Below are 19,627 nucleotides of genomic sequence, written 5' to 3' on the forward strand. Positions count from 1 at the left end.
AATATTGAATGGTTGCTCCCTCCGGTTAACTTTGTCTCACAATGTTGGAGGCCACAACTCAGAGAATGATACACGGTCTACTTGTGAGTTCAGGATGGTGAACACTAATTTCTTTGTGTGCATATCAGTGTTCACATTCCGAAACCTACCAGTACAGGTGTACCTGGTCTCCATTCAGTTATTGACAGGCTGTCATGAAGGAGGTGGATAGTCTAGCAGTTAAATCACTTCCTTGTCACTCTGAAGACCTGGGTTCAATTCCCCTCTTGCATACAATGTGTGAAGCCCCCTGCCGTGATATTGCTGCTGGAATATTGTTAGAAGCGGCGTAGAACTATACTTGCTTACCTACTAACAGTCTGTCATAAATTCATGATGACAATTATATTTTGCTTTTGGTTTTTTTATAAATAAAATCAGACCATTAGGAATGCAACATGTGGTTTTGCCTCAGGGATGTTTGGTCCTGTGGGGTTGTTGGACTATGTTGTTCTGGAGAACTGAGTGATTAGTGTTCACATGAAATGCCTGTTATGAATTGTCCATGGACAAATTGACCAGAATTCCATCATCACATGCATGCCAACATGATCATTTAGAGACATGCCAACATGTCCATTTATTCAGATATACTAACATGACCATTTATACAGACTTGCTAACATGACAATTTATATTAACATGCCAACATGACCATTTATATTCACATGCCAACATGACCATTTATATTCACATGCCAACATGACCATTTATATTCACATGCCAACATGACCATTTATATTAACATGCCAACATGACCACTTATATTAACATGCCAACATGACCATTTATTCAGTCATGCCAACATGACTATTTATCCATACATACCAGCATGGCCATTTATATTAACATGCCAACATGACCATTTATTCAGACATGCCAACATGACCATTTATTCAGAAATGCCAACATGTCCATTTATTCAGATATACTAACATGACCATTTATACAGACATGCCAACATGACAATTTATATTATCATGCCAACATGACCATTTATATTAACATGCCAACATGACCATTTATAGTCACATGCCAACATGACCATTTATATTAACATGCCAACATGACCATTTATAGTCACATGCCAACATGACCATTTATTCAGACATACCAACATGACTATTTATCCATACATACCAGCATGGCCATTTATATTAACATACCAACATGACCATTTATTCAGACATGCCAACATGTCCATTTATTCAGATATACTAACATGACCATTTATACAGACATGCCAACATGACCATTTATATTATCATGCCAACATGACCATTTATATTAACATGCCAACATGACCATTTATATTCACATGCCAACATGACCATTTATATTCACATGCCAACATGACCATTTATATTAACATGCCAACATGACCATTTATATTAACATGCCAACATGACCATTTATTCAGTCATGCCAACATGACTATTTATCCATACATACCAGCATGGCCATTTATATTAACATGCCAACATCACCATTTATTCAGACATGCCAACATGACCATGTATGCAGATATACCAACATGACCATTTATTCAGACATGCCAACATGTCCATTTATTCAGATATACTAACATGACCATTTATACAGACATGCCAACATGACAATTTATATTATCATGCCAACATGACCATTTATATTAACATGCCAACATGACCATTTATATTCACATGCCAACATGACCATTTATATTAACATGCCAACATGACCATTTATTCAGACATACCAACATGACTATTTATCCATACATACCAGCATGGCCATTTATATTAACATACCAACATGACCATTTATTCAGACATGCCAACATGTCCATTTATTCAGATATACTAACATGACCATTTATACAGACATGCCAACATGACAATTTATATTATCATGCCAACATGACCATTTATATGTAACATGCCAACATGACCATTTATATTAACATGCCAACATGACCATTTATTCAGTCATGCCAACATGACTATTTATCCATACATACCAGCATGGCCATTTATATTAACATGCCAACATGACCATTTATTCAGACATGCCAACATGACCATGTATGCAGATATACCAACATGACCATTTATTCAGACATGCCAACATGTCCATTTATTCAGATATACTAACATGACCATTTATACAGACATGCCAACATGACAATTTATATTATCATGCCAACATGACCATTTATATTAACATGCCAACATGACCATTTATATTCACATGCCAACATGACCATTTATATTAACATGCCAACATGACCATTTACAGTCACATGCAAACATGACCATTTATATTAACATGCCAACATGACCATTTATTCAGACATACCAACATGACTATTTATCCATACATACCAGCATGGCCATTTATATGAACATGCCAACATAACCATTTATTCAGACATGCCAACATGACCATGTATGCAGATATACCAAGATGACCATTTATCCAGACATGCCAACATGACCATTTATATTATCATGCCAACATGACCATTTATTCAGTCATGCCAACATGACCATTTATTCAGACATGCCAACATGACTATCCATACATACCAGCATGACCATTTATATTAACATGCCAACATGGCCATTTATAGTCACATGCCAACATGACTATTTATCCATACATACCAGCATGGCCATTAATATTAACATGCCAACATGACCATTTATATAGACATGCCAACATGACCATTTATTCAGACATGCCAACATGACTATCTATGCAGATATACCAACATGACCATTTATTCAGACATGCCAACATGACCATTTATATTAACATGCCAACATAACCATTTATTCAGACATGTCAACATGACCATTTATCCATATATACCAACATGGCCATTTATATTAACATATTGCTGGTCAGTATATTTATATGGTTACATCGAAGATTGATTTCTCCACTAACTTGGGGGAACCAACTGCAAACCTTATGCAGATGAATTGCACGAGGAAAAGCATGTGCAAATAATATGCATGTGAACAGCTGTGTATAGGTGTAAAGTTTTATTAAGAATTCGCCAATTTTCACTGATTTTTAACTCATGACAATAATCTTTTCAACGTTACGAATTTGTTTTGCAATACATCAGTTCATGTGTAAACAGTACCTTTAAACAGCATGGAATATTTTATGCAATTTATTTGAGAACAGTTGCCTGAAGTAAGTGGCAATATTTACACAAGTGACTCTAAACTTTTGAAAGGAAGTATATAAACATGCTAACATGACCATTTATATTAACACGCCAACATGACGATTTATACAGACATGCTAACATGAACATTTATCCATACATATCCACAGGACCATTTTTATAGACAAACTAACATGACCATTTATATAGACATACCAACATGACCATTTATCCATACATACCAACATGACCATTTATCCATACATACCATTATGACCATTTATCCATACATACCAACATGACCATTTATCCATACATACCAACATGACCATTTATATAGACATACCAACATGACCATTTATCCATACATACCAACATGACCATTTATATAGACATACCAACATGACCATTTATATAGACATACCAACATGACTATTTATCCATACATACCAACATGACCATTTATATACAGACATACATACCAAACATGACCATTTATCCATACATACCAACATGACCATTTATAGACATACCAACATGACCATTTATCCATACATACCAACATGACCATTTATATAGACATACCAACATGACCATTTATCCATACATACCATACCATTTATCCATGACCATTTATACAGACCATACCCAACATGACCATTTATATAGACATACCAACATGACCATTTATCCATACATACCAACATGACCATTTATATAGACCAACATGCCCAACATGACCATTTATCCATACATACCAACATGACCATTTATATACATACATACCAACATGACCATTTATACAGACATACCATTTACATACAACATACCATTTATCCACCATTTATCCACATACATATCCAACATGACCATTTATCCATACATACCAACATGACCATTTATATAGACATACCAACATGACCATTTATCCATACATACCAACATGACCATTTATCCATACATACCAACATGACCATTTATCCATACATACCAACATGACCATTTATCCATACATACCAACATGACCATTTATCCATAGATACCAACATGACCATTTATATAGACATACCAACATGACCATTTATCCATACATACCAACATGACCATTTATATAGACATACCAACATGACTATTTATCCATACATACCAACATGACCATTTATACAGACATACAAACATTAGCATTTATCCATACATACCAACATGAGCAGTTATCCATACATACCAGCATGACCATTTATATAGACATACCAACATGACCATTTATCCATACATACCAACATGACCATTTATATAGACATACCAACATGACCATTTATATAGACATACCAACATGACCATTTATCCATACATACCAGCATGACCATTTATCCATAGATACCAACATGACCATATATATATACATACCAACATGACCATTTATCCATACATACCAACATGACCATTTATATAGACATACCGACATGACCATTTATCCATACATACCAACATGACCATTTATACAGACATGTCGACATGACCATTAATACAGACATGCCAACATGACCATTTATACAGACATACCAAGTATTTACACAAGTGACTCTAAACTTTTGAAAGGAAGTATATAAACATGCTAACATGACCATTAACACGCCAACATGACGATTTATACAGACATGCTAACATGAACATTTATCCATACATATCCACAGGACCATTTTTATAGACAAACTAACATGGCCATTTATACAGGCATACCAACATGACCATTTATCCATACATACCGACATGACCATTTATACAGGCATACCAACATGACCATTTATACAGACATGTCAACATGACCATTTATCCATACATACCAACATGACCATTTATCCATACATACCAACATGGCCATTTATATAGACATTCCAACCTATGAGAAACTGGTGATTATTGGCTTGGTAGTCACTGAGGGGATTGATGAAAATTTTGTGGGCTCTATCCCTCGCAACAGCCATACTGCCCTTTATACAGAAAGAATGTGTGTCAAATTTGTTTGATACATTTCATGACCAATTCAGTTTGGAAATTTTGATCTCAAAGATGCTCGTACAAATATTACTTAGATAAAATATCCCCTTTGTGTAGACGCCATTATCCGCAGATACAACAGAATATCCAGATTATAGGGAGTGGCATTATTTTTTGCAGTCTCCCTGAAATCTCCTCCGCTTGTCTTAATATCTCTGTCAGTCGACAGATCATGTGTATCTTGGACTTGAAGATTGGTCTGAAGTGACTTCTTGCGAAGTGTTTGTCAGATCCTGTCATAGGTAGGGGTCTCATTGAAATAAAAGATTCGAGTTTTAATAATGACATTGCTAAAACTCCCTCAGATGGAAACTACATCAACCCAGGTACGAAGACAGAGTAGTGATGTTTGCTGAATTTCCTGAAAACAAGGACCAAGATGTATGCGTCCTCCCCATGAGGATTGTCACGAATGTTAGGTTTTGTTTAGGTTTTGATTATTTCAATAAAGTGTTCAAATGGTTTTAGTATTTGATGGCTTTTTGTCTTGTCGCCTTGGCATGATTGGGTTATTAGAAATGTGAAACTGAAACAACCCATGTACTATCAACATTCTTGCACCATTAAGGGTCAAGGTCAAGGGTACTAGAGACTAAAGAAACCTAATGTCCTGTGTTGGATTCGAACACAGGTCTTGTCCACTGCCGGAAAAAAATATGTTGAACTGGTATACCTAACGTGTAAATATGAACTGTAGTTTGTAAATTATAACCACGTCCCATACTCTGACTAGTCGCTAGTAGGAACAAGGCCTTTTCAAAGGTCAAAGAAATGCATGCTATTGTTTCCTGCGGTTTCGTACCAATGAAAGTCTAAAATATCATTCTGTGAACATAAGACACTTTTAGTGTAGTTGAAACACCAAGCCATGGGGAGAAAATAAAGGAAAAGCTTGTGACATGAAGACCCTCAAGGACCTCGAACTCAAGTGAGTCCTATTCTTATGTATGGCTGGCGTAAGTACGTTGGTGCATCGGTGACGGCCCGTGAAAGCGCCATTTCAATTTTCAGTATACCCGGTAAAGCGTCAAACCAGGTACTGTCGGGTATTGCCGGGAAAGCGTCAACATGATAGTTGCAAGGAAAACATCAGATTAGCGTAAATGAGTTGAGCGTCCATGATTAAAAATTGTCTTCGCTACTCCTGATTGCGCATGTTGCATCTGTATCACAACTGGGGCGGTGGGGTAGCCAAGTGATTAAAGCGTTCGCTCGTCATGCCGAATGCCCGGGCTCGATTCCCCACATGGGTACAATGTGTGAGGCCCATTTCTGGTGTCTCCAGCCATGATATTGCTGAAATATTGCTAAAAGCGGCGTAAAACCATTCTCACCCACTCAGTGTATCACAACTGCCGTCGAAAAGGAGACTGACGGGATCGGGTGGCCAGGCTTGATAGCACATGACGTCGTATGAATGCTTATGCTGTTGGTCACTGGATTGTGTGGTCCAGTTCCATTATTTACAGACTGCTGCCATTTAGCTGGAATATTGCTGAGTGCGGCGTTAAACAACCAACCACAGAGAAACCCGTACTGTTAACCCGTTTATTGGCATGTCTCTTTGTTTCCTTTTCCTCCATACGCGAGAACATGTGGCAATTCTTCCGTGTGAATCAAATATTAAGAAGGTGTAGCGAGCGGAAATAATGCCGACTTATGCAGCAGAGAAATATCTAACATCGACGTCAGAGATATATTTCAGTTTCAATGACCTGCCTATATCGATTTCATTGTGCGTGGAATGTGTCACTGAAAGTCAATAATGACACTAAGTCGCGGTAGCTGAGTGGGTTAGGCGGCTGACTTTGTGTGCTGGCGATTGGGTGCCTGACTCTGAGGGTGTGAGTTCGAATCCCGGATGGGGCTCAACTCAAAAAAGTACTAGAATTTGTACTTTACTAAGAAAGTGTAATCCCAAATATAACACATGTTACAATAATGACACTAGGTGTTACCCAAAAATAATATTCCCGCCTTCCATACAGTTTAGATAAAGAGTCTGTTTGTTTGCTTGTTGCATAGCACTTAACAGCAGTACTCTGCCACGTGGCGGTGGTCTGTTATACAAGCAGGAGAATCAAGTCGCGGATCTCACAGAAACCCATCCAGGGATTGACTTTGATGAAATATATGTTTATTTTGAATCTCGTTGCTGTGAAACAGTGTTAAGATTCAGTTGCTTGTAAGTGGCGAAAAACGTTTAAGCAATATGTTCGTTTGGTAACACAGTTTGGCAGTTTCAGTGCCCTGCTGGTGTCTGTCATTTCACCTACCCCTGCCCCTGTCCCAATCACTACCCCTACCCCTGCCCCTGTCCCAATCACTACCCCTACCCCTGTCCCAGTCACCACGCCTACCACTGTCCAAATCACTACCCTTCCCCATGTCCCTGCCCCTGTCCCAATAAATACCCCTACCTCTGCCCAAATCACTACCTCTACCCCTGTCCCAATCACTACCCCTACCCCTGCCCTGCCCTACCATTTGCACAAGTCTCTAAGGTATAATAAATAGTTCAAATGATAATTTCTAAAAAATAATGAATAACATACTGTGGTCCTTAGACTTGCCTCTTCGAAGGATGGAATGACTAAACATCCTTGAGCTCAGCATTTAGTACAGCCTTGGAGCAAGGCTATGCCCTGCCAACAGCCTTCTAGGGTGTTATGTACAGATCAGGCTGTATTGTAGGATACCATTGTTCTTCTATGTTGAGTCACCCATTCTCGGGGAACGCTGCGCAATCTCAGGAGTGCAATGTGTATTAAGAATATCATATTCAAACAAAGGACACTACCGGGGCTCAGCTAGTCAAATTACCACAAGCAACGTGTGGGTATATACATGTATTTCTGTGCATGTTCAGTTCAGACAGGTTCCATATCGATGGTTATGGGAAGTTAGCGGGGACAGGAGAAAAATAATATACACAAAGAACTTAAGCACCCAAGCACCCGCTGACATATCTCACGATTGAATGAGCCCTGATCTTATCGCTTTGGAGCATATCTGGGACATGATTGGTCGTCGTATGCAACAAAGGGATCATCCTGTACAGAACCTGACCCAATGGGAAGCTGCTTTACACGAGGAATGGCGTCGACTGCCCCTTTCGAGGATCAGGAGGCTGACAATGGGTATGAGGAGGAGAGTGCTGGCTGTCATACAGTCACGTGGAGGTTACACTCGGTATTGACCTTGAATCGTGTACGACACGCAAAATGTTCACATTCACCAATAAGTTCAACATTACACACTGGGCCATACTTGTACACACGTTTTTGTATGAAAATCAGTGGGGTTTTTTAAATGAGCAATTATCATTATAAAATCAACATGGATTCCAATCATTTTGTCGTTTTTTTATGAGTCAAAGGATCATACGGGTCAGATAAGCACATGTTTTTCCATCGTGAACACCACGAGAAGTTTTATGTGCGTGTTCGCAAAAATACAGGGGTGCTTTATTACGTCTTGTGTGTATATAATAGAAAGCTACATTGCATAAGAACAGTATGTTTCAACATCTTACAATGGTACATATATATATCTTACAATGGTACATACAATGGTATATATAAAGAAAGTGATGAGAATACCGAGCGTACAGTAGTACATATATAAGAAGAAGTTTCTGAAATAATCACACGACACGGATCTTCTCCAACATGTTTCACTTTTATCTTCAGGGAGAAGTGATTACAGTTAAACGGATTATGTATACAGTTGCATTGTGACGTCATGACAAAGTGACGTCATAACATAATCCGTGTAACTGTAATCACTTCTCCCTGAAGATAAAAGTGAAACATGTTGGAGAAGATCCGTGTCGTGTGATTATTTCAGAAACTTCTTCTTATATATGTACTACTGTACGCTGGGTATTCTCATCACTTTCTTTATATTTAAAATCTAATATTAGTACATTTATACATTTGTTTCGAATATCGTTCATTCTGCGTTGATCTCATTTGTGAATTATCAGTTTCGCAATCAACCTAGGCATTTATACACGTCAGCATTAATCAAGCATCACCCACGTTTTAACATTACACTATATGTTGCTGTATATGTTTGGAAACCCAAATCCCGCTTATCAAAATGGTCATGTTTTTGATAACATGTTTTACTCTGTTTGTTGTGATTGTATAAAGCCCCACCCCTCGCACGGATAACCTTTGCCAGTATCCTCATGCATGTAATCAAGCGTCGAATTCTCACCATTCCTCAAGGAGTGCCTGCGTCAATTCCTGGATCTCCAGCTCTAACTTGGCGTCCAAGAGAGTCCCACTGGGGTTCAAATCGGGGCTTCTTGAGAGTCATTGTAATGGGCGATGAAGGCTCGAGAACGGTGAAGACTAGTGTTGTTCACTAAGGGGATAATGCGGATGATTAACAACTTTCGCGTATTTCCCCGTTACTTCGACTATTTTCTCGTTACATCAAGATTTTCAAAAACTCTTTTCAACTTCGGTTAAAAAATCATCTACGCTGCAAAGGTGGCACCGTTAGGCTTCCGTAGTTAACGCTGTACGTTATCTCTTGCACAGTACGAACAGGGTGACATAGCTTCCCCGCAGCCCTCATATAGCTAGAGAGTATCGAATATCACGTTAACCAGATCAATTCTGTAAACTGTTGTTGGGACAAGATTTATCTGTAAAATGTGAACGGCAGTTGGACTGTAGCCAAGTCAAGGTCCAGGATACTTTAGAAACCAGCACCTGTTGATAGGAGACATACCTGTAGTCAGCTACAGCTGCACTGGTGCTGAGTGAGTACTTACTTACACTTACATCTAGATATAAGCTTCAGGTATCAGCAGGATTTGAGGTATGAGAAGAACTTAATGTCCTGTCATGTTTGTCAAATGCAATTCAACAATTGTGGTTTTTTTCAAGAAAATATTTCAGTTAACCTGAACGTAGATCTGTAGATCTAGAGTTTTCGATGCACCTCTTCATGTCCGCATTTGGGATCCTAGAGTGGCTTGCTATAATCATGGGTTGAAATATGCTCAAGTAATGCTTCTTGGTTCGTAAGCACTATATCTGTATTCACGAATGTCTGCCTTATCGACATGAAAGAAAAGATGAATGAACAGACAATGTATGGGTATTTTTTAAAATCCCTTTATTTCTTTTTGAAATACAGCATTCCACACACATATAACAGGTCGACATATTTGTAATATTACAGTCAAATTACAGTAATTTTCTTTGTAAATAGATTGTGGGAAGACGACCAAACCGAAACAAAAGCGTCATATTTTCAGTGAGAGTAGGCATTAAATTTATGCAATGTGTAATTGTAATTCAATTTGGTTTCATACCAGCTTTAGAAGGTAAAATGTTTGCTTCTTTTCTAGAATAAATGTATTATTTACTTCATAAAAAATCAAATTCAGTACATAATTTCTTCTCTCTTTGAATCCGGGAATAATGGTTTCGACGTATAATTTCAAATTGATTTTTCATTTTCAATCCATTCTAGTAGAAATTGCCACAGCTTTTTGACAATTTTTCATTCATATAGTTTAGGTAGATGAATAATCGATTCTATTTCAACATCACTAAATGTACATAGTGGTGATTCTATTAGTTTATATTTGTAGATATCTTTATTTGTTGTGAGGATTCTATGGAGAATACGATATTGAAGCCATCTGTGCTTATCACTAAAAGATGCTAGAAATGGTATAAAATTAGATGTTTTCCATAGATTAAGTGTGATATCTATGTTCAGTTCGGTGCGATATCTATGTTCAATTCAGTGTGATATCTACGTTCGATTCAGTATGATATCTATGTTCAAATCAGTGTGATGTCTATGTTCAATTAAGTGTATGGTATGGGTAATTTACTTAGCAATCTTACGGAGACTCGTAGCTATTTACTTAGCAATCTTACGAAGACTCGTAGCTATTTACTTAGCAATCTTACGGAGACTCGTAGCTATTTACTCAGCAATCTTACGAAGACTCGTAGCTATTTACTTAGCAATCTTACGAAGACTCGTAGCTATTTACTTAGCAATCTTACGGAGACTCGTAGCTATTTACTTAGCAATCTTACGAAGACTCGTAGCTATTTACTTAGCAATCTTACGAAGACTCGTAGCTATTTACTTAGCAATCTTACGGAGACTCGTAGCTATTTACTTAGCAATCTTATGGAGACTCGTAGCTATTTACTCAGCAATCTTACGAAGACTCGTAGCTATTTACTTAGCAATCTTACGGAGACTCGTAGCTATTTACTTAGCAATCTTACGGAGACTCGTAGCTATTTACTCAGCAATCTTACGAAGACTCGTAGCTATTTACTTAGCAATTTTACGAAGACTCGTTGCTATTTACTTAGCAATCTTACGAAGACTCGTAGCTATTTACTTAGCAATCTTACGAAGACTCGTAGCTATTTACTTAGCAATCTTACGAAGACTCGTAGCTATTTACTTAGCAATCTTACGGAGACTCGTAGCTATTTACTTAGCAATCTTACGGAGACTCGTAGCTATTTACTTAGCAATCTTACGAAGACTCGTAGCTATTTACTTAGCAATCTTACGAAGACTCGTAGCTATTTACTTAGCAATCTTACGGAGACTCGTAGCTATTTACTTAGCAATCTTACGGAGACTCGTAGCTATTTACTTAGCAATCTTACGAAAACTCGTAGCTATTTACTTAGCAATCTTACGAAGACTCGTAGCTATTTACTCAGCAATCTTACGGAGACTCGTAGCTATTTACTCAGCAATCTTACGAAAACTCGTAGCTATTTACTCAGCAATCTTACGGAGACTCGTAGCTATTTACTCAGCAATCTTACGGAGACTCGTAGCTATTTACTTAGCAATCTTACGAAAACTCGTAGCTATTTACTCAGCAATCTTACGGAGACTCGTAGCTATTTACTTAGCAATCTTACGGAGACTCGTAGCTATTTACTTAGCAATCTTACGAAGACTCGTAGCTATTTACTCAGAAATGGTACGAGGACTCATTTGCTGATGTTCTATAAACACAAATAAAGAGCTTATTTCTCCTCCTGTATTATGCAGGTTGTCGCCGGGGTCTCTGTGTTTTCGCTGTTTCGTTTTTCTGCAAACCTAGAAGGGACACTTGCAACAACAACAACAAAAATACAACCGCATAGTGACAAAGTTAACCAAAGCGTGACAATGAGAAAACGCGTCATTTCGACCATTTCCCTCACATCTCGTTGTTTTGAATAACATTGTTATCCTTCAAACGGGAAACATAGCGACAGCAATATAAAGTGTGTCACAAGGCGTTAAAAAGCGCTACAATGCGACAGATTGACAGATTAGTCGCAAGGTTTATATTGATATTATTTGCTCTGCTTTATGTCAAAACAATGATGCGTCTGAGTTCTTGTATGATACTGTGTCATTGCTGGAAGTTGTGACTGCATGATGTCTGGCTCTGAGCTTGACTTCTTGCATCATTGTTGGAAGTTGTGACTGGAAGAAGTCTGGCTCTCAGCTTGACTTCTTGCATCATTGCTGGAAGTTGTGACTGCATGATATCTGGCTCTGAGCTTGACTTTTTGCATCATTGCTGGAAGTTGTGACTGCATGATATCTGGCTCTGAGCTTGACTTTTTGCATCATTGCTGGAAGTTGTGACAGAAAGATGTCTGGCTCTGAGCTTGACTTCTTGCATCATTGCTGGAAGTTGTGACTGCATGATATCTGGCTCTGAGCTTGACTTCTTGCATCATTGCTGGAAGTTGTGACTGGAAGATGTCTGGCTCTGAGCTTGACTTCTTGTATCATTGCTGGAAGATGTGACTGCATGATATCTGGCTCTGAGCTTGACTTTTTGCATCATTGCTGGAAGTTGTGACTGGAAGATGTCTGGCTCTGAGCTTGACTTCTTGCATCATTGCTGGAAGTTGTGACTGCATGATATCTGGCTCTGAGCTTGACTTCTTGCATCATTGCTGGAAGTTGTGACTGCATGATATCTGGCTCTGAGCTTGACTTCTTGCATCATTGCTGGAAGTTGTGACTGCATGATATCTGGCTCTGAGCTTGACTTCTTTGCATCATTGCTGGAAGTTGTGACTGCATGATGTCTGGCTCTGAGCTTGACTTCTTGCATCATTGCTGGAAGTTGTGACTGGAAGATGTCTGGCTCTGAGCTTGACTTCTTGCATCATTGCTGGAAGTTGTGACTGCATGATATCTGGCTCTGAGCTTGACTTCTTGCATCATTGCTGGAAGTTGTGACTGCATGATGTCTGGCTCTGAGCTTGACTTCTTGCATCATTGCTGGAAGTTGTGATTGCATGATATCTGACTCTGAGCTTGACTTCTTGCATCATTGCTGGAAGTTGTGACTGGAAGATGTCTGGCTCTGAGCTTGACTTTTTGCATCATTGCTGGAAGTTGTGATTGCATGATATCTGGCTCTGAGCTTGACTTCTTGCATCATTGCTGGAAGTTGTGACTGCATGATGTCTGGCTCTGAGCTTGACTTCTTGCATCATTGCTGGAAGTTGTGATTGCATGGTGTCTGGCTCTGAGCTTGACTTCTTGCATCATTGCTGGAAGTTGTGACTGGAAGATGTCTTGCTCTGAGCTTGACTTCTTGTATCATTGCTGGAAGTTGTGACTGCATGATATCTGGCTCTGAGCTTGACTTCTTGCATCATTGCTGGAAGTTGTGACTGCATGATATCTGGCTCTGAGCTTGACTTCTTGCATCATTGCTGGAAGTTGTGACTGCATGATGTCTGGCTCTGAGCTTGACTTCTTGCATCATTGCTGGAAGTTGTGACTGGAAGATGTCTGGCTCTGAGCTTGACTTCTTGCATCATTGCTGGAAGTTGTGACTGCATGATATCTGGCTCTGAGCTTGACTTCTTGCATCATTGCTGGAAGTTGTGACTGCATGATGTCTGGCTCTGAGCTTGACTTCTTGCATCATTGCTGGAAGTTGTGATTGCATGATGTCTGGCTCTGAGCTTGACTTCTTGCATCATTGCTGGAAGTTGTGATTGCATGATATCTGACTCTGAGCTTGACTTCTTGCATCATTGCTGGAAGTTGTGACTGGAAGATGTCTGGCTCTGAGCTTGACTTTTTGCATCATTGCTGGAAGTTGTGATTGCATGATATCTGGCTCTGAGCTTGACTTCTTGCATCATTGCTGGAAGTTGTGACTGCATGATGTCTTGGCTCTGAGCTTGACTTCTTGCATCATTGCTGGAAGTTGTGATTGCATGATGTCTGTCTCTGAGCTTGACTTCTTGCATCATTGCTGGAAGTTGTGATTGCATGATATCTGGCTCTGAGCTTGACTTTTTGCATCATTACTGGAAGTTGTGACTGGAAGATGTCTGGCTCTGAGCTTGACTTCTTGTATCATTGCTGGAAGTTGTGATTGCATGATATCTGATGGAAGTTGTGACTCTGAGCTTGACTTCTTGCATCATTGCTGGAAGTTGTGACTGCATGATGTCTGGCTCTGAGCTTGACTTCTTGCATCATTGCTGGAAGTTGTGATTGCATGGTGTCTGGCTCTGAGCTTGACTTCTTGCATCATTGCTGGAAGTTGTGATTGCATGATATCTGGCTCTGAGCTTGACTTTTTGCATCATTGCTGGAAGTTGTGACTGGAAGATGTCTGGCTCTGAGCTTGACTTCTTGTATCATTGCTGGAAGTTGTGACAGGAAGATGTCTGGCTCTGAGCTTGACTTTTGCATCATTGCTGGAAGTTGTGATTGCATGATATCTGGCTCTGAGCTTGACTTTTGCATCATTGCTGGAAGTTGTGACTGCATGATGTCTTGCTCTGAGCTTGACTTCTTGCATCATTGCTGGAAGTTGTGACTGCATGATGTCTGGCTCTGAGCTTGACTTCTTGCATCATTGCTGGAAGTTGTGACTGCATGATATCTGGCTCTGAGCTTGACTTCTTGCATCATTGCTGGAAGTTGTGACTGCATGATGTCTGGCTCTGAGCTTGACTTCTTGCATCATTGCTGGAAGTTGTGATTGCATGATGTCTGGCTCTGAGCTTGACTTCTTGCATCATTGCTGGAAGTTGTGATTGCATGATGTCTGGCTCTGAGCTTGACTTCTTGCATCATTGCTGGAAGTTGTGACTGCATGATATCTGGCTCTGAGCTTGACTTCTTGCATCATTGCTGGAAGTTGTGACTACATGATGTCTGGCTCTGAGCTTGACTTCTTGCATCATTGCTGGAAGTTGTGATTGCATGATGTCTGGCTCTGAGCTTGACTTCTTGCATCATTGCTGGAAGTTGTGATTGCATGATGTCTGGCTCTGAGCTTGACTTCTTGCATCATTGCTGGAAGTTGTGACTGCATGATGTCTGGCTCTGAGCTTGACTTCTTGCATCATTGCTGGAAGTTGTGATTGCATGATATCTGACTCTGAGCTTGACTTCTTGCATCATTGCTGGAAGTTGTGACTGGAAGATGTCTGGCTCTGAGCCCTTTGCATCATTGACCTTTTGCATCATTGCTGGAAGTTGTGACTGCATGATGTCTGGCTCTGAGCTTGACTTCTTGCATCATTGCTGGAAGTTGTGATTGCATGGTGTCTGGCTCTGAGCTTGACTTCTTGCATCATTGCTGGAAGTTGTGACTGGAAGATGTCTTGCTCTGAGCTTGACTTCTTGTATCATTGCTGGAAGTTGTGATTGCATGATGTCTGTCTCTGAGCTTGACTTCTTGCATCATTGCTGGAAGTTGTGATTGCATGATATCTGGCTCTGAGCTTGACTTTTGCATCATTACTGGAAGTTGTGACAGGAAGATGTCTGGCTCTGAGCTTGACTTCTTGTATCATTGCTGGAAGATGTGACTGCATGATATCTGGCTCTGAGCTTGACTTTTTGCATCATTGCTGGAAGTTGTGACTTGAAGATGTCTGGCTCTGATCTTGACTTCTTGTATCATTGCTGGAAGTTGTGATTGCATGATGTCTGGCTCTGAGCTTGACTTCTTGCATCATTGCTGGAAGTTGTGACTGCATGATGTCTGGCTCTGAGCTTGACTTCTTGCATCATTGCTGGAAGTTGTGATTGCATGATGTCTGGCTCTGAGCTTGACTTCTTGCATCATTGCTGGAAGTTGTGATTGCATGATGTCTGGCTCTGAGCTTGACTTCTTGCATCATTGCTGGAAGTTGTGACTGCATGATATCTGGCTCTGAGCTTGACTTCTTGCATCATTGCTGGAAGTTGTGACTGCATGATGTCTGGCTCTGAGCTTGACTTCTTGCATCATTGCTGGAAGTTGTGATTGCATGATGTCTGGCTCTGATGACTTCTTGTCTGGCTGGAAGTGAGCTTGTCTGGCTCTGACTTCTTGCATCATTGCTGGAAGTTGTGATTGCATGATGTCTGGCTCTGAGCTTGACTTCTTGCATCATTGCTGGAAGTTGGCTGACTGCATGATTGTGACTCTGGCTCTGAGCTTGACTTCTTGCATCATTGCTGGAAGTTGTGACTGCATGATGTCTGGCTCTGAGCTTGACTTCTTGCATCATTGCTGGAAGTTGTGATTGCATGATGTCTGGCTCTGAGCTTGACTTCTTGCATCATTGCTGGAAGTTGTGATTGCATGATGTCTGGCTCTGAGCTTGACTTCTTGCATCATTGCTGGAAGTTGTGACTGCATGATGTCTGGCTCTGAGCTTGACTTCTTGCATCATTGCTGGAAGTTGTGATTGCATGATATCTGACTCTGAGCTTGACTTCTTGCATCATTGCTGGAAGTTGTGACTGGAAGATGTCTGGCTCTGAGCTTGACCTTTTGCATCATTGCTGGAAGTTGTGACTGCATGATGTCTGGCTCTGAGCTTGACTTCTTGCATCATTGCTGGAAGTTGTGATTGCATGGTGTCTGGCTCTGAGCTTGACTTCTTGCATCATTGCTGGAAGTTGTGACTGGAAGATGTCTTGCTCTGAGCTTGACTTCTTGTATCATTGCTGGAAGTTGTGATTGCATGATGTCTGTCTCTGAGCTTGACTTCTTGCATCATTGCTGGAAGTTGTGATTGCATGATATCTGGCTCTGAGCTTGACTTTTTGCATCATTACTGGAAGTTGTGACAGGAAGATGTCTGGCTCTGAGCTTGACTTCTTGTATCATTGCTGGAAGATGTGACTGCATGATATCTGGCTCTGAGCTTGACTTTTTGCATCATTGCTGGAAGTTGTGACTTGAAGATGTCTGGCTCTGATCTTGACTTCTTGTATCATTGCTGGAAGTTGTGATTGCATGATGTCTGGCTCTGAGCTTGACTTCTTGCATCATTGCTGGAAGTTGTGACTGCATGATGTCTGGCTCTGAGCTTGACTTCTTGCATCATTGCTGGAAGTTGTGACTGCATGATGTCTGGCTCTGAGCTTGACTTCTTGCATCATTGCTGGAAGTTGTGACTGCATGATATCTGGCTCTGAGCTTGACTTCTTGCATCATTGCTGAAGTTGTGACTGCATGATGTCTGGCTCTGAGCTTGACTTCTTGCATCATTGCTGGAAGTTGTGATTGCATGATGTCTGGCTCTGAGCTTGACTTCTTGCATCATTGCTGGAAGTTGTGATTGCATGATGTCTGGCTCTGAGCTTGACTTCTTGCATCATTGCTGGAAGTTGTGACTGCATGATGTCTGGCTCTGAGCTTGACTTCTTGCATCATTGCTGGAAGTTGTGACTGCATGATATCTGGCTCTGAGCTTGACTTCTTGCATCATTGCTGGAAGTTGTGACTGGAAGATGTCTGGCTCTGAGCTTGACCTTTTGCATCATTGCTGGAAGTTGTGACTGCATGATGTCTGGCTCTGAGCTTGACTTCTTGCATCATTGCTGGAAGTTGTGATTGCATGGTGTCTGGCTCTGAGCTTGACTTCTTGCATCATTGCTGGAAGTTGTGACTGGAAGATGTCTTGCTCTGAGCTTGACTTCTTGTATCATTGCTGGAAGTTGTGATTGCATGATATCTGTCTCTGAGCTTGACTTCTTGCATCATTGCTGGAAGTTGTGATTGCATGATATCTGGCTCTGAGCTTGACTTTTTGCATCATTGCTGGAAGTTGTGACAGGAAGATGTCTGGCTCTGAGCTTGACTTCTTGTATCATTGCTGGAAGATGTGACTGCATGATATCTGGCTCTGAGCTTGACTTTTTGCATCATTGCTGGAAGTTGTGACTTGAAGATGTCTGGCTCTGATCTTGACTTCTTGTATCATTGCTGGAAGTTGTGACAGGAAGATGTCTGGCTCTGAGCTTGACTTCTTGCATCATTGCTGGAAGTTGTGACTCCATGATATCTGGCTCTGAGCTTGACTTCTTGCATCATTGCTGGAAGTTGTGACTGCATGATGTCTTGCTCTGAGCTTGACTTCTTGCATCATTGCTGGAAGTTGTGACTGGAAGATGTCTGGCTCTGAGCTTGACTTCTTGCATCATTGCTGGAAGTTGTGACTGCATGATATCTGGCTCTGAGCTTGACTTCTTGCATCATTGCTGGAAGTTGTGACTGGAAGATGTCTGGCTCTGAGCTTGACTTCTTGCATCATTGCTGGAAGTTGTGATTGCATGATATCTGGCTCTGAGCTTGACTTCTTGCATCATTGCTGGAAGTTGTGACTGCATGATGTCTGGCTCTGAGCTTGACTTCTTGCATCATTGCTGGAAGTTGTGACTGCATGATGTCTGGCTCTGAGCTTGACTTCTTGCATCATTGCTGGAAGTTGTGATTGCATGATGTCTGGCTCTGAGCTTGACTTCTTGCATCATTGCTGGAAGTTGTGACTGGCAGATGTCTGGCTCTGAGCTTGACTTCTTGCATCATTGCTGGAAGTTGTGATTGCATGATGTCTGGCTCTGAGCTTGACTTCTTGCATCATTGCTGGAAGTTGTGACTGGAAGATGTCTGGCTCTGAGCTTGACTTCTTGTATCATTGCTGGAAGTTGTGACTGCATGATGTCTGGCTCTGAGCTTGACTTCTTGCATCATTGCTGGAAGTTGTGACTGGCATGATATCTGGCTCTGAGCTTGACTTCTTGCATCATTGCTGGAAGTTGTGACTGCATGATGTCTGGCTCTGAGCTTGACTTTTTGTATCATTACTGGAAGTTGTGATTGCATGATGTCTGGGTCTGAGCTTGACATCGTTTATCATTACTGGAAGTTGTGACTGCATGATGTCTGGGTTGTATAATAACACTTCCCGACGAAAGCATCCTGTCCGATTAATCTAGACTAAGGAAGTTTCCTATGATTGAACGGTTTATTAATTTCTATTAAGAGAGCCACGACTGTATGCAGTGTCCTCAGTCATCCTAATTGTCTGACGT

General features: G+C 40.4%; 1 protein-coding gene across 2 annotated transcripts in view; it reads left to right on the top strand.

Moving 5' to 3' along the window:
- Positions 1-9,840: 9,840 nt before the first annotated feature.
- LOC124266791 (D-beta-hydroxybutyrate dehydrogenase-like) overlaps positions 9,841-19,627 on the top strand; it is an 86,924-nt gene continuing 77,137 nt past the window's right edge. For both annotated transcript variants that reach the window (XM_046701598.1, XM_046701597.1), the window contains exon 1: positions 9,841-10,034. The gene's annotated coding sequence lies outside the window, so the exon portion shown is untranslated. The remainder of the gene's footprint in view (positions 10,035-19,627) is intronic.

The sequence above is a fragment of the Haliotis rubra genome, unplaced genomic scaffold, assembly GCF_003918875.1.
Source record: "Haliotis rubra isolate DU_JTF1 unplaced genomic scaffold, ASM391887v1 Scf128, whole genome shotgun sequence".
NCBI classification, from domain to species: Eukaryota; Metazoa; Mollusca; class Gastropoda; order Lepetellida; family Haliotidae; genus Haliotis; species Haliotis rubra.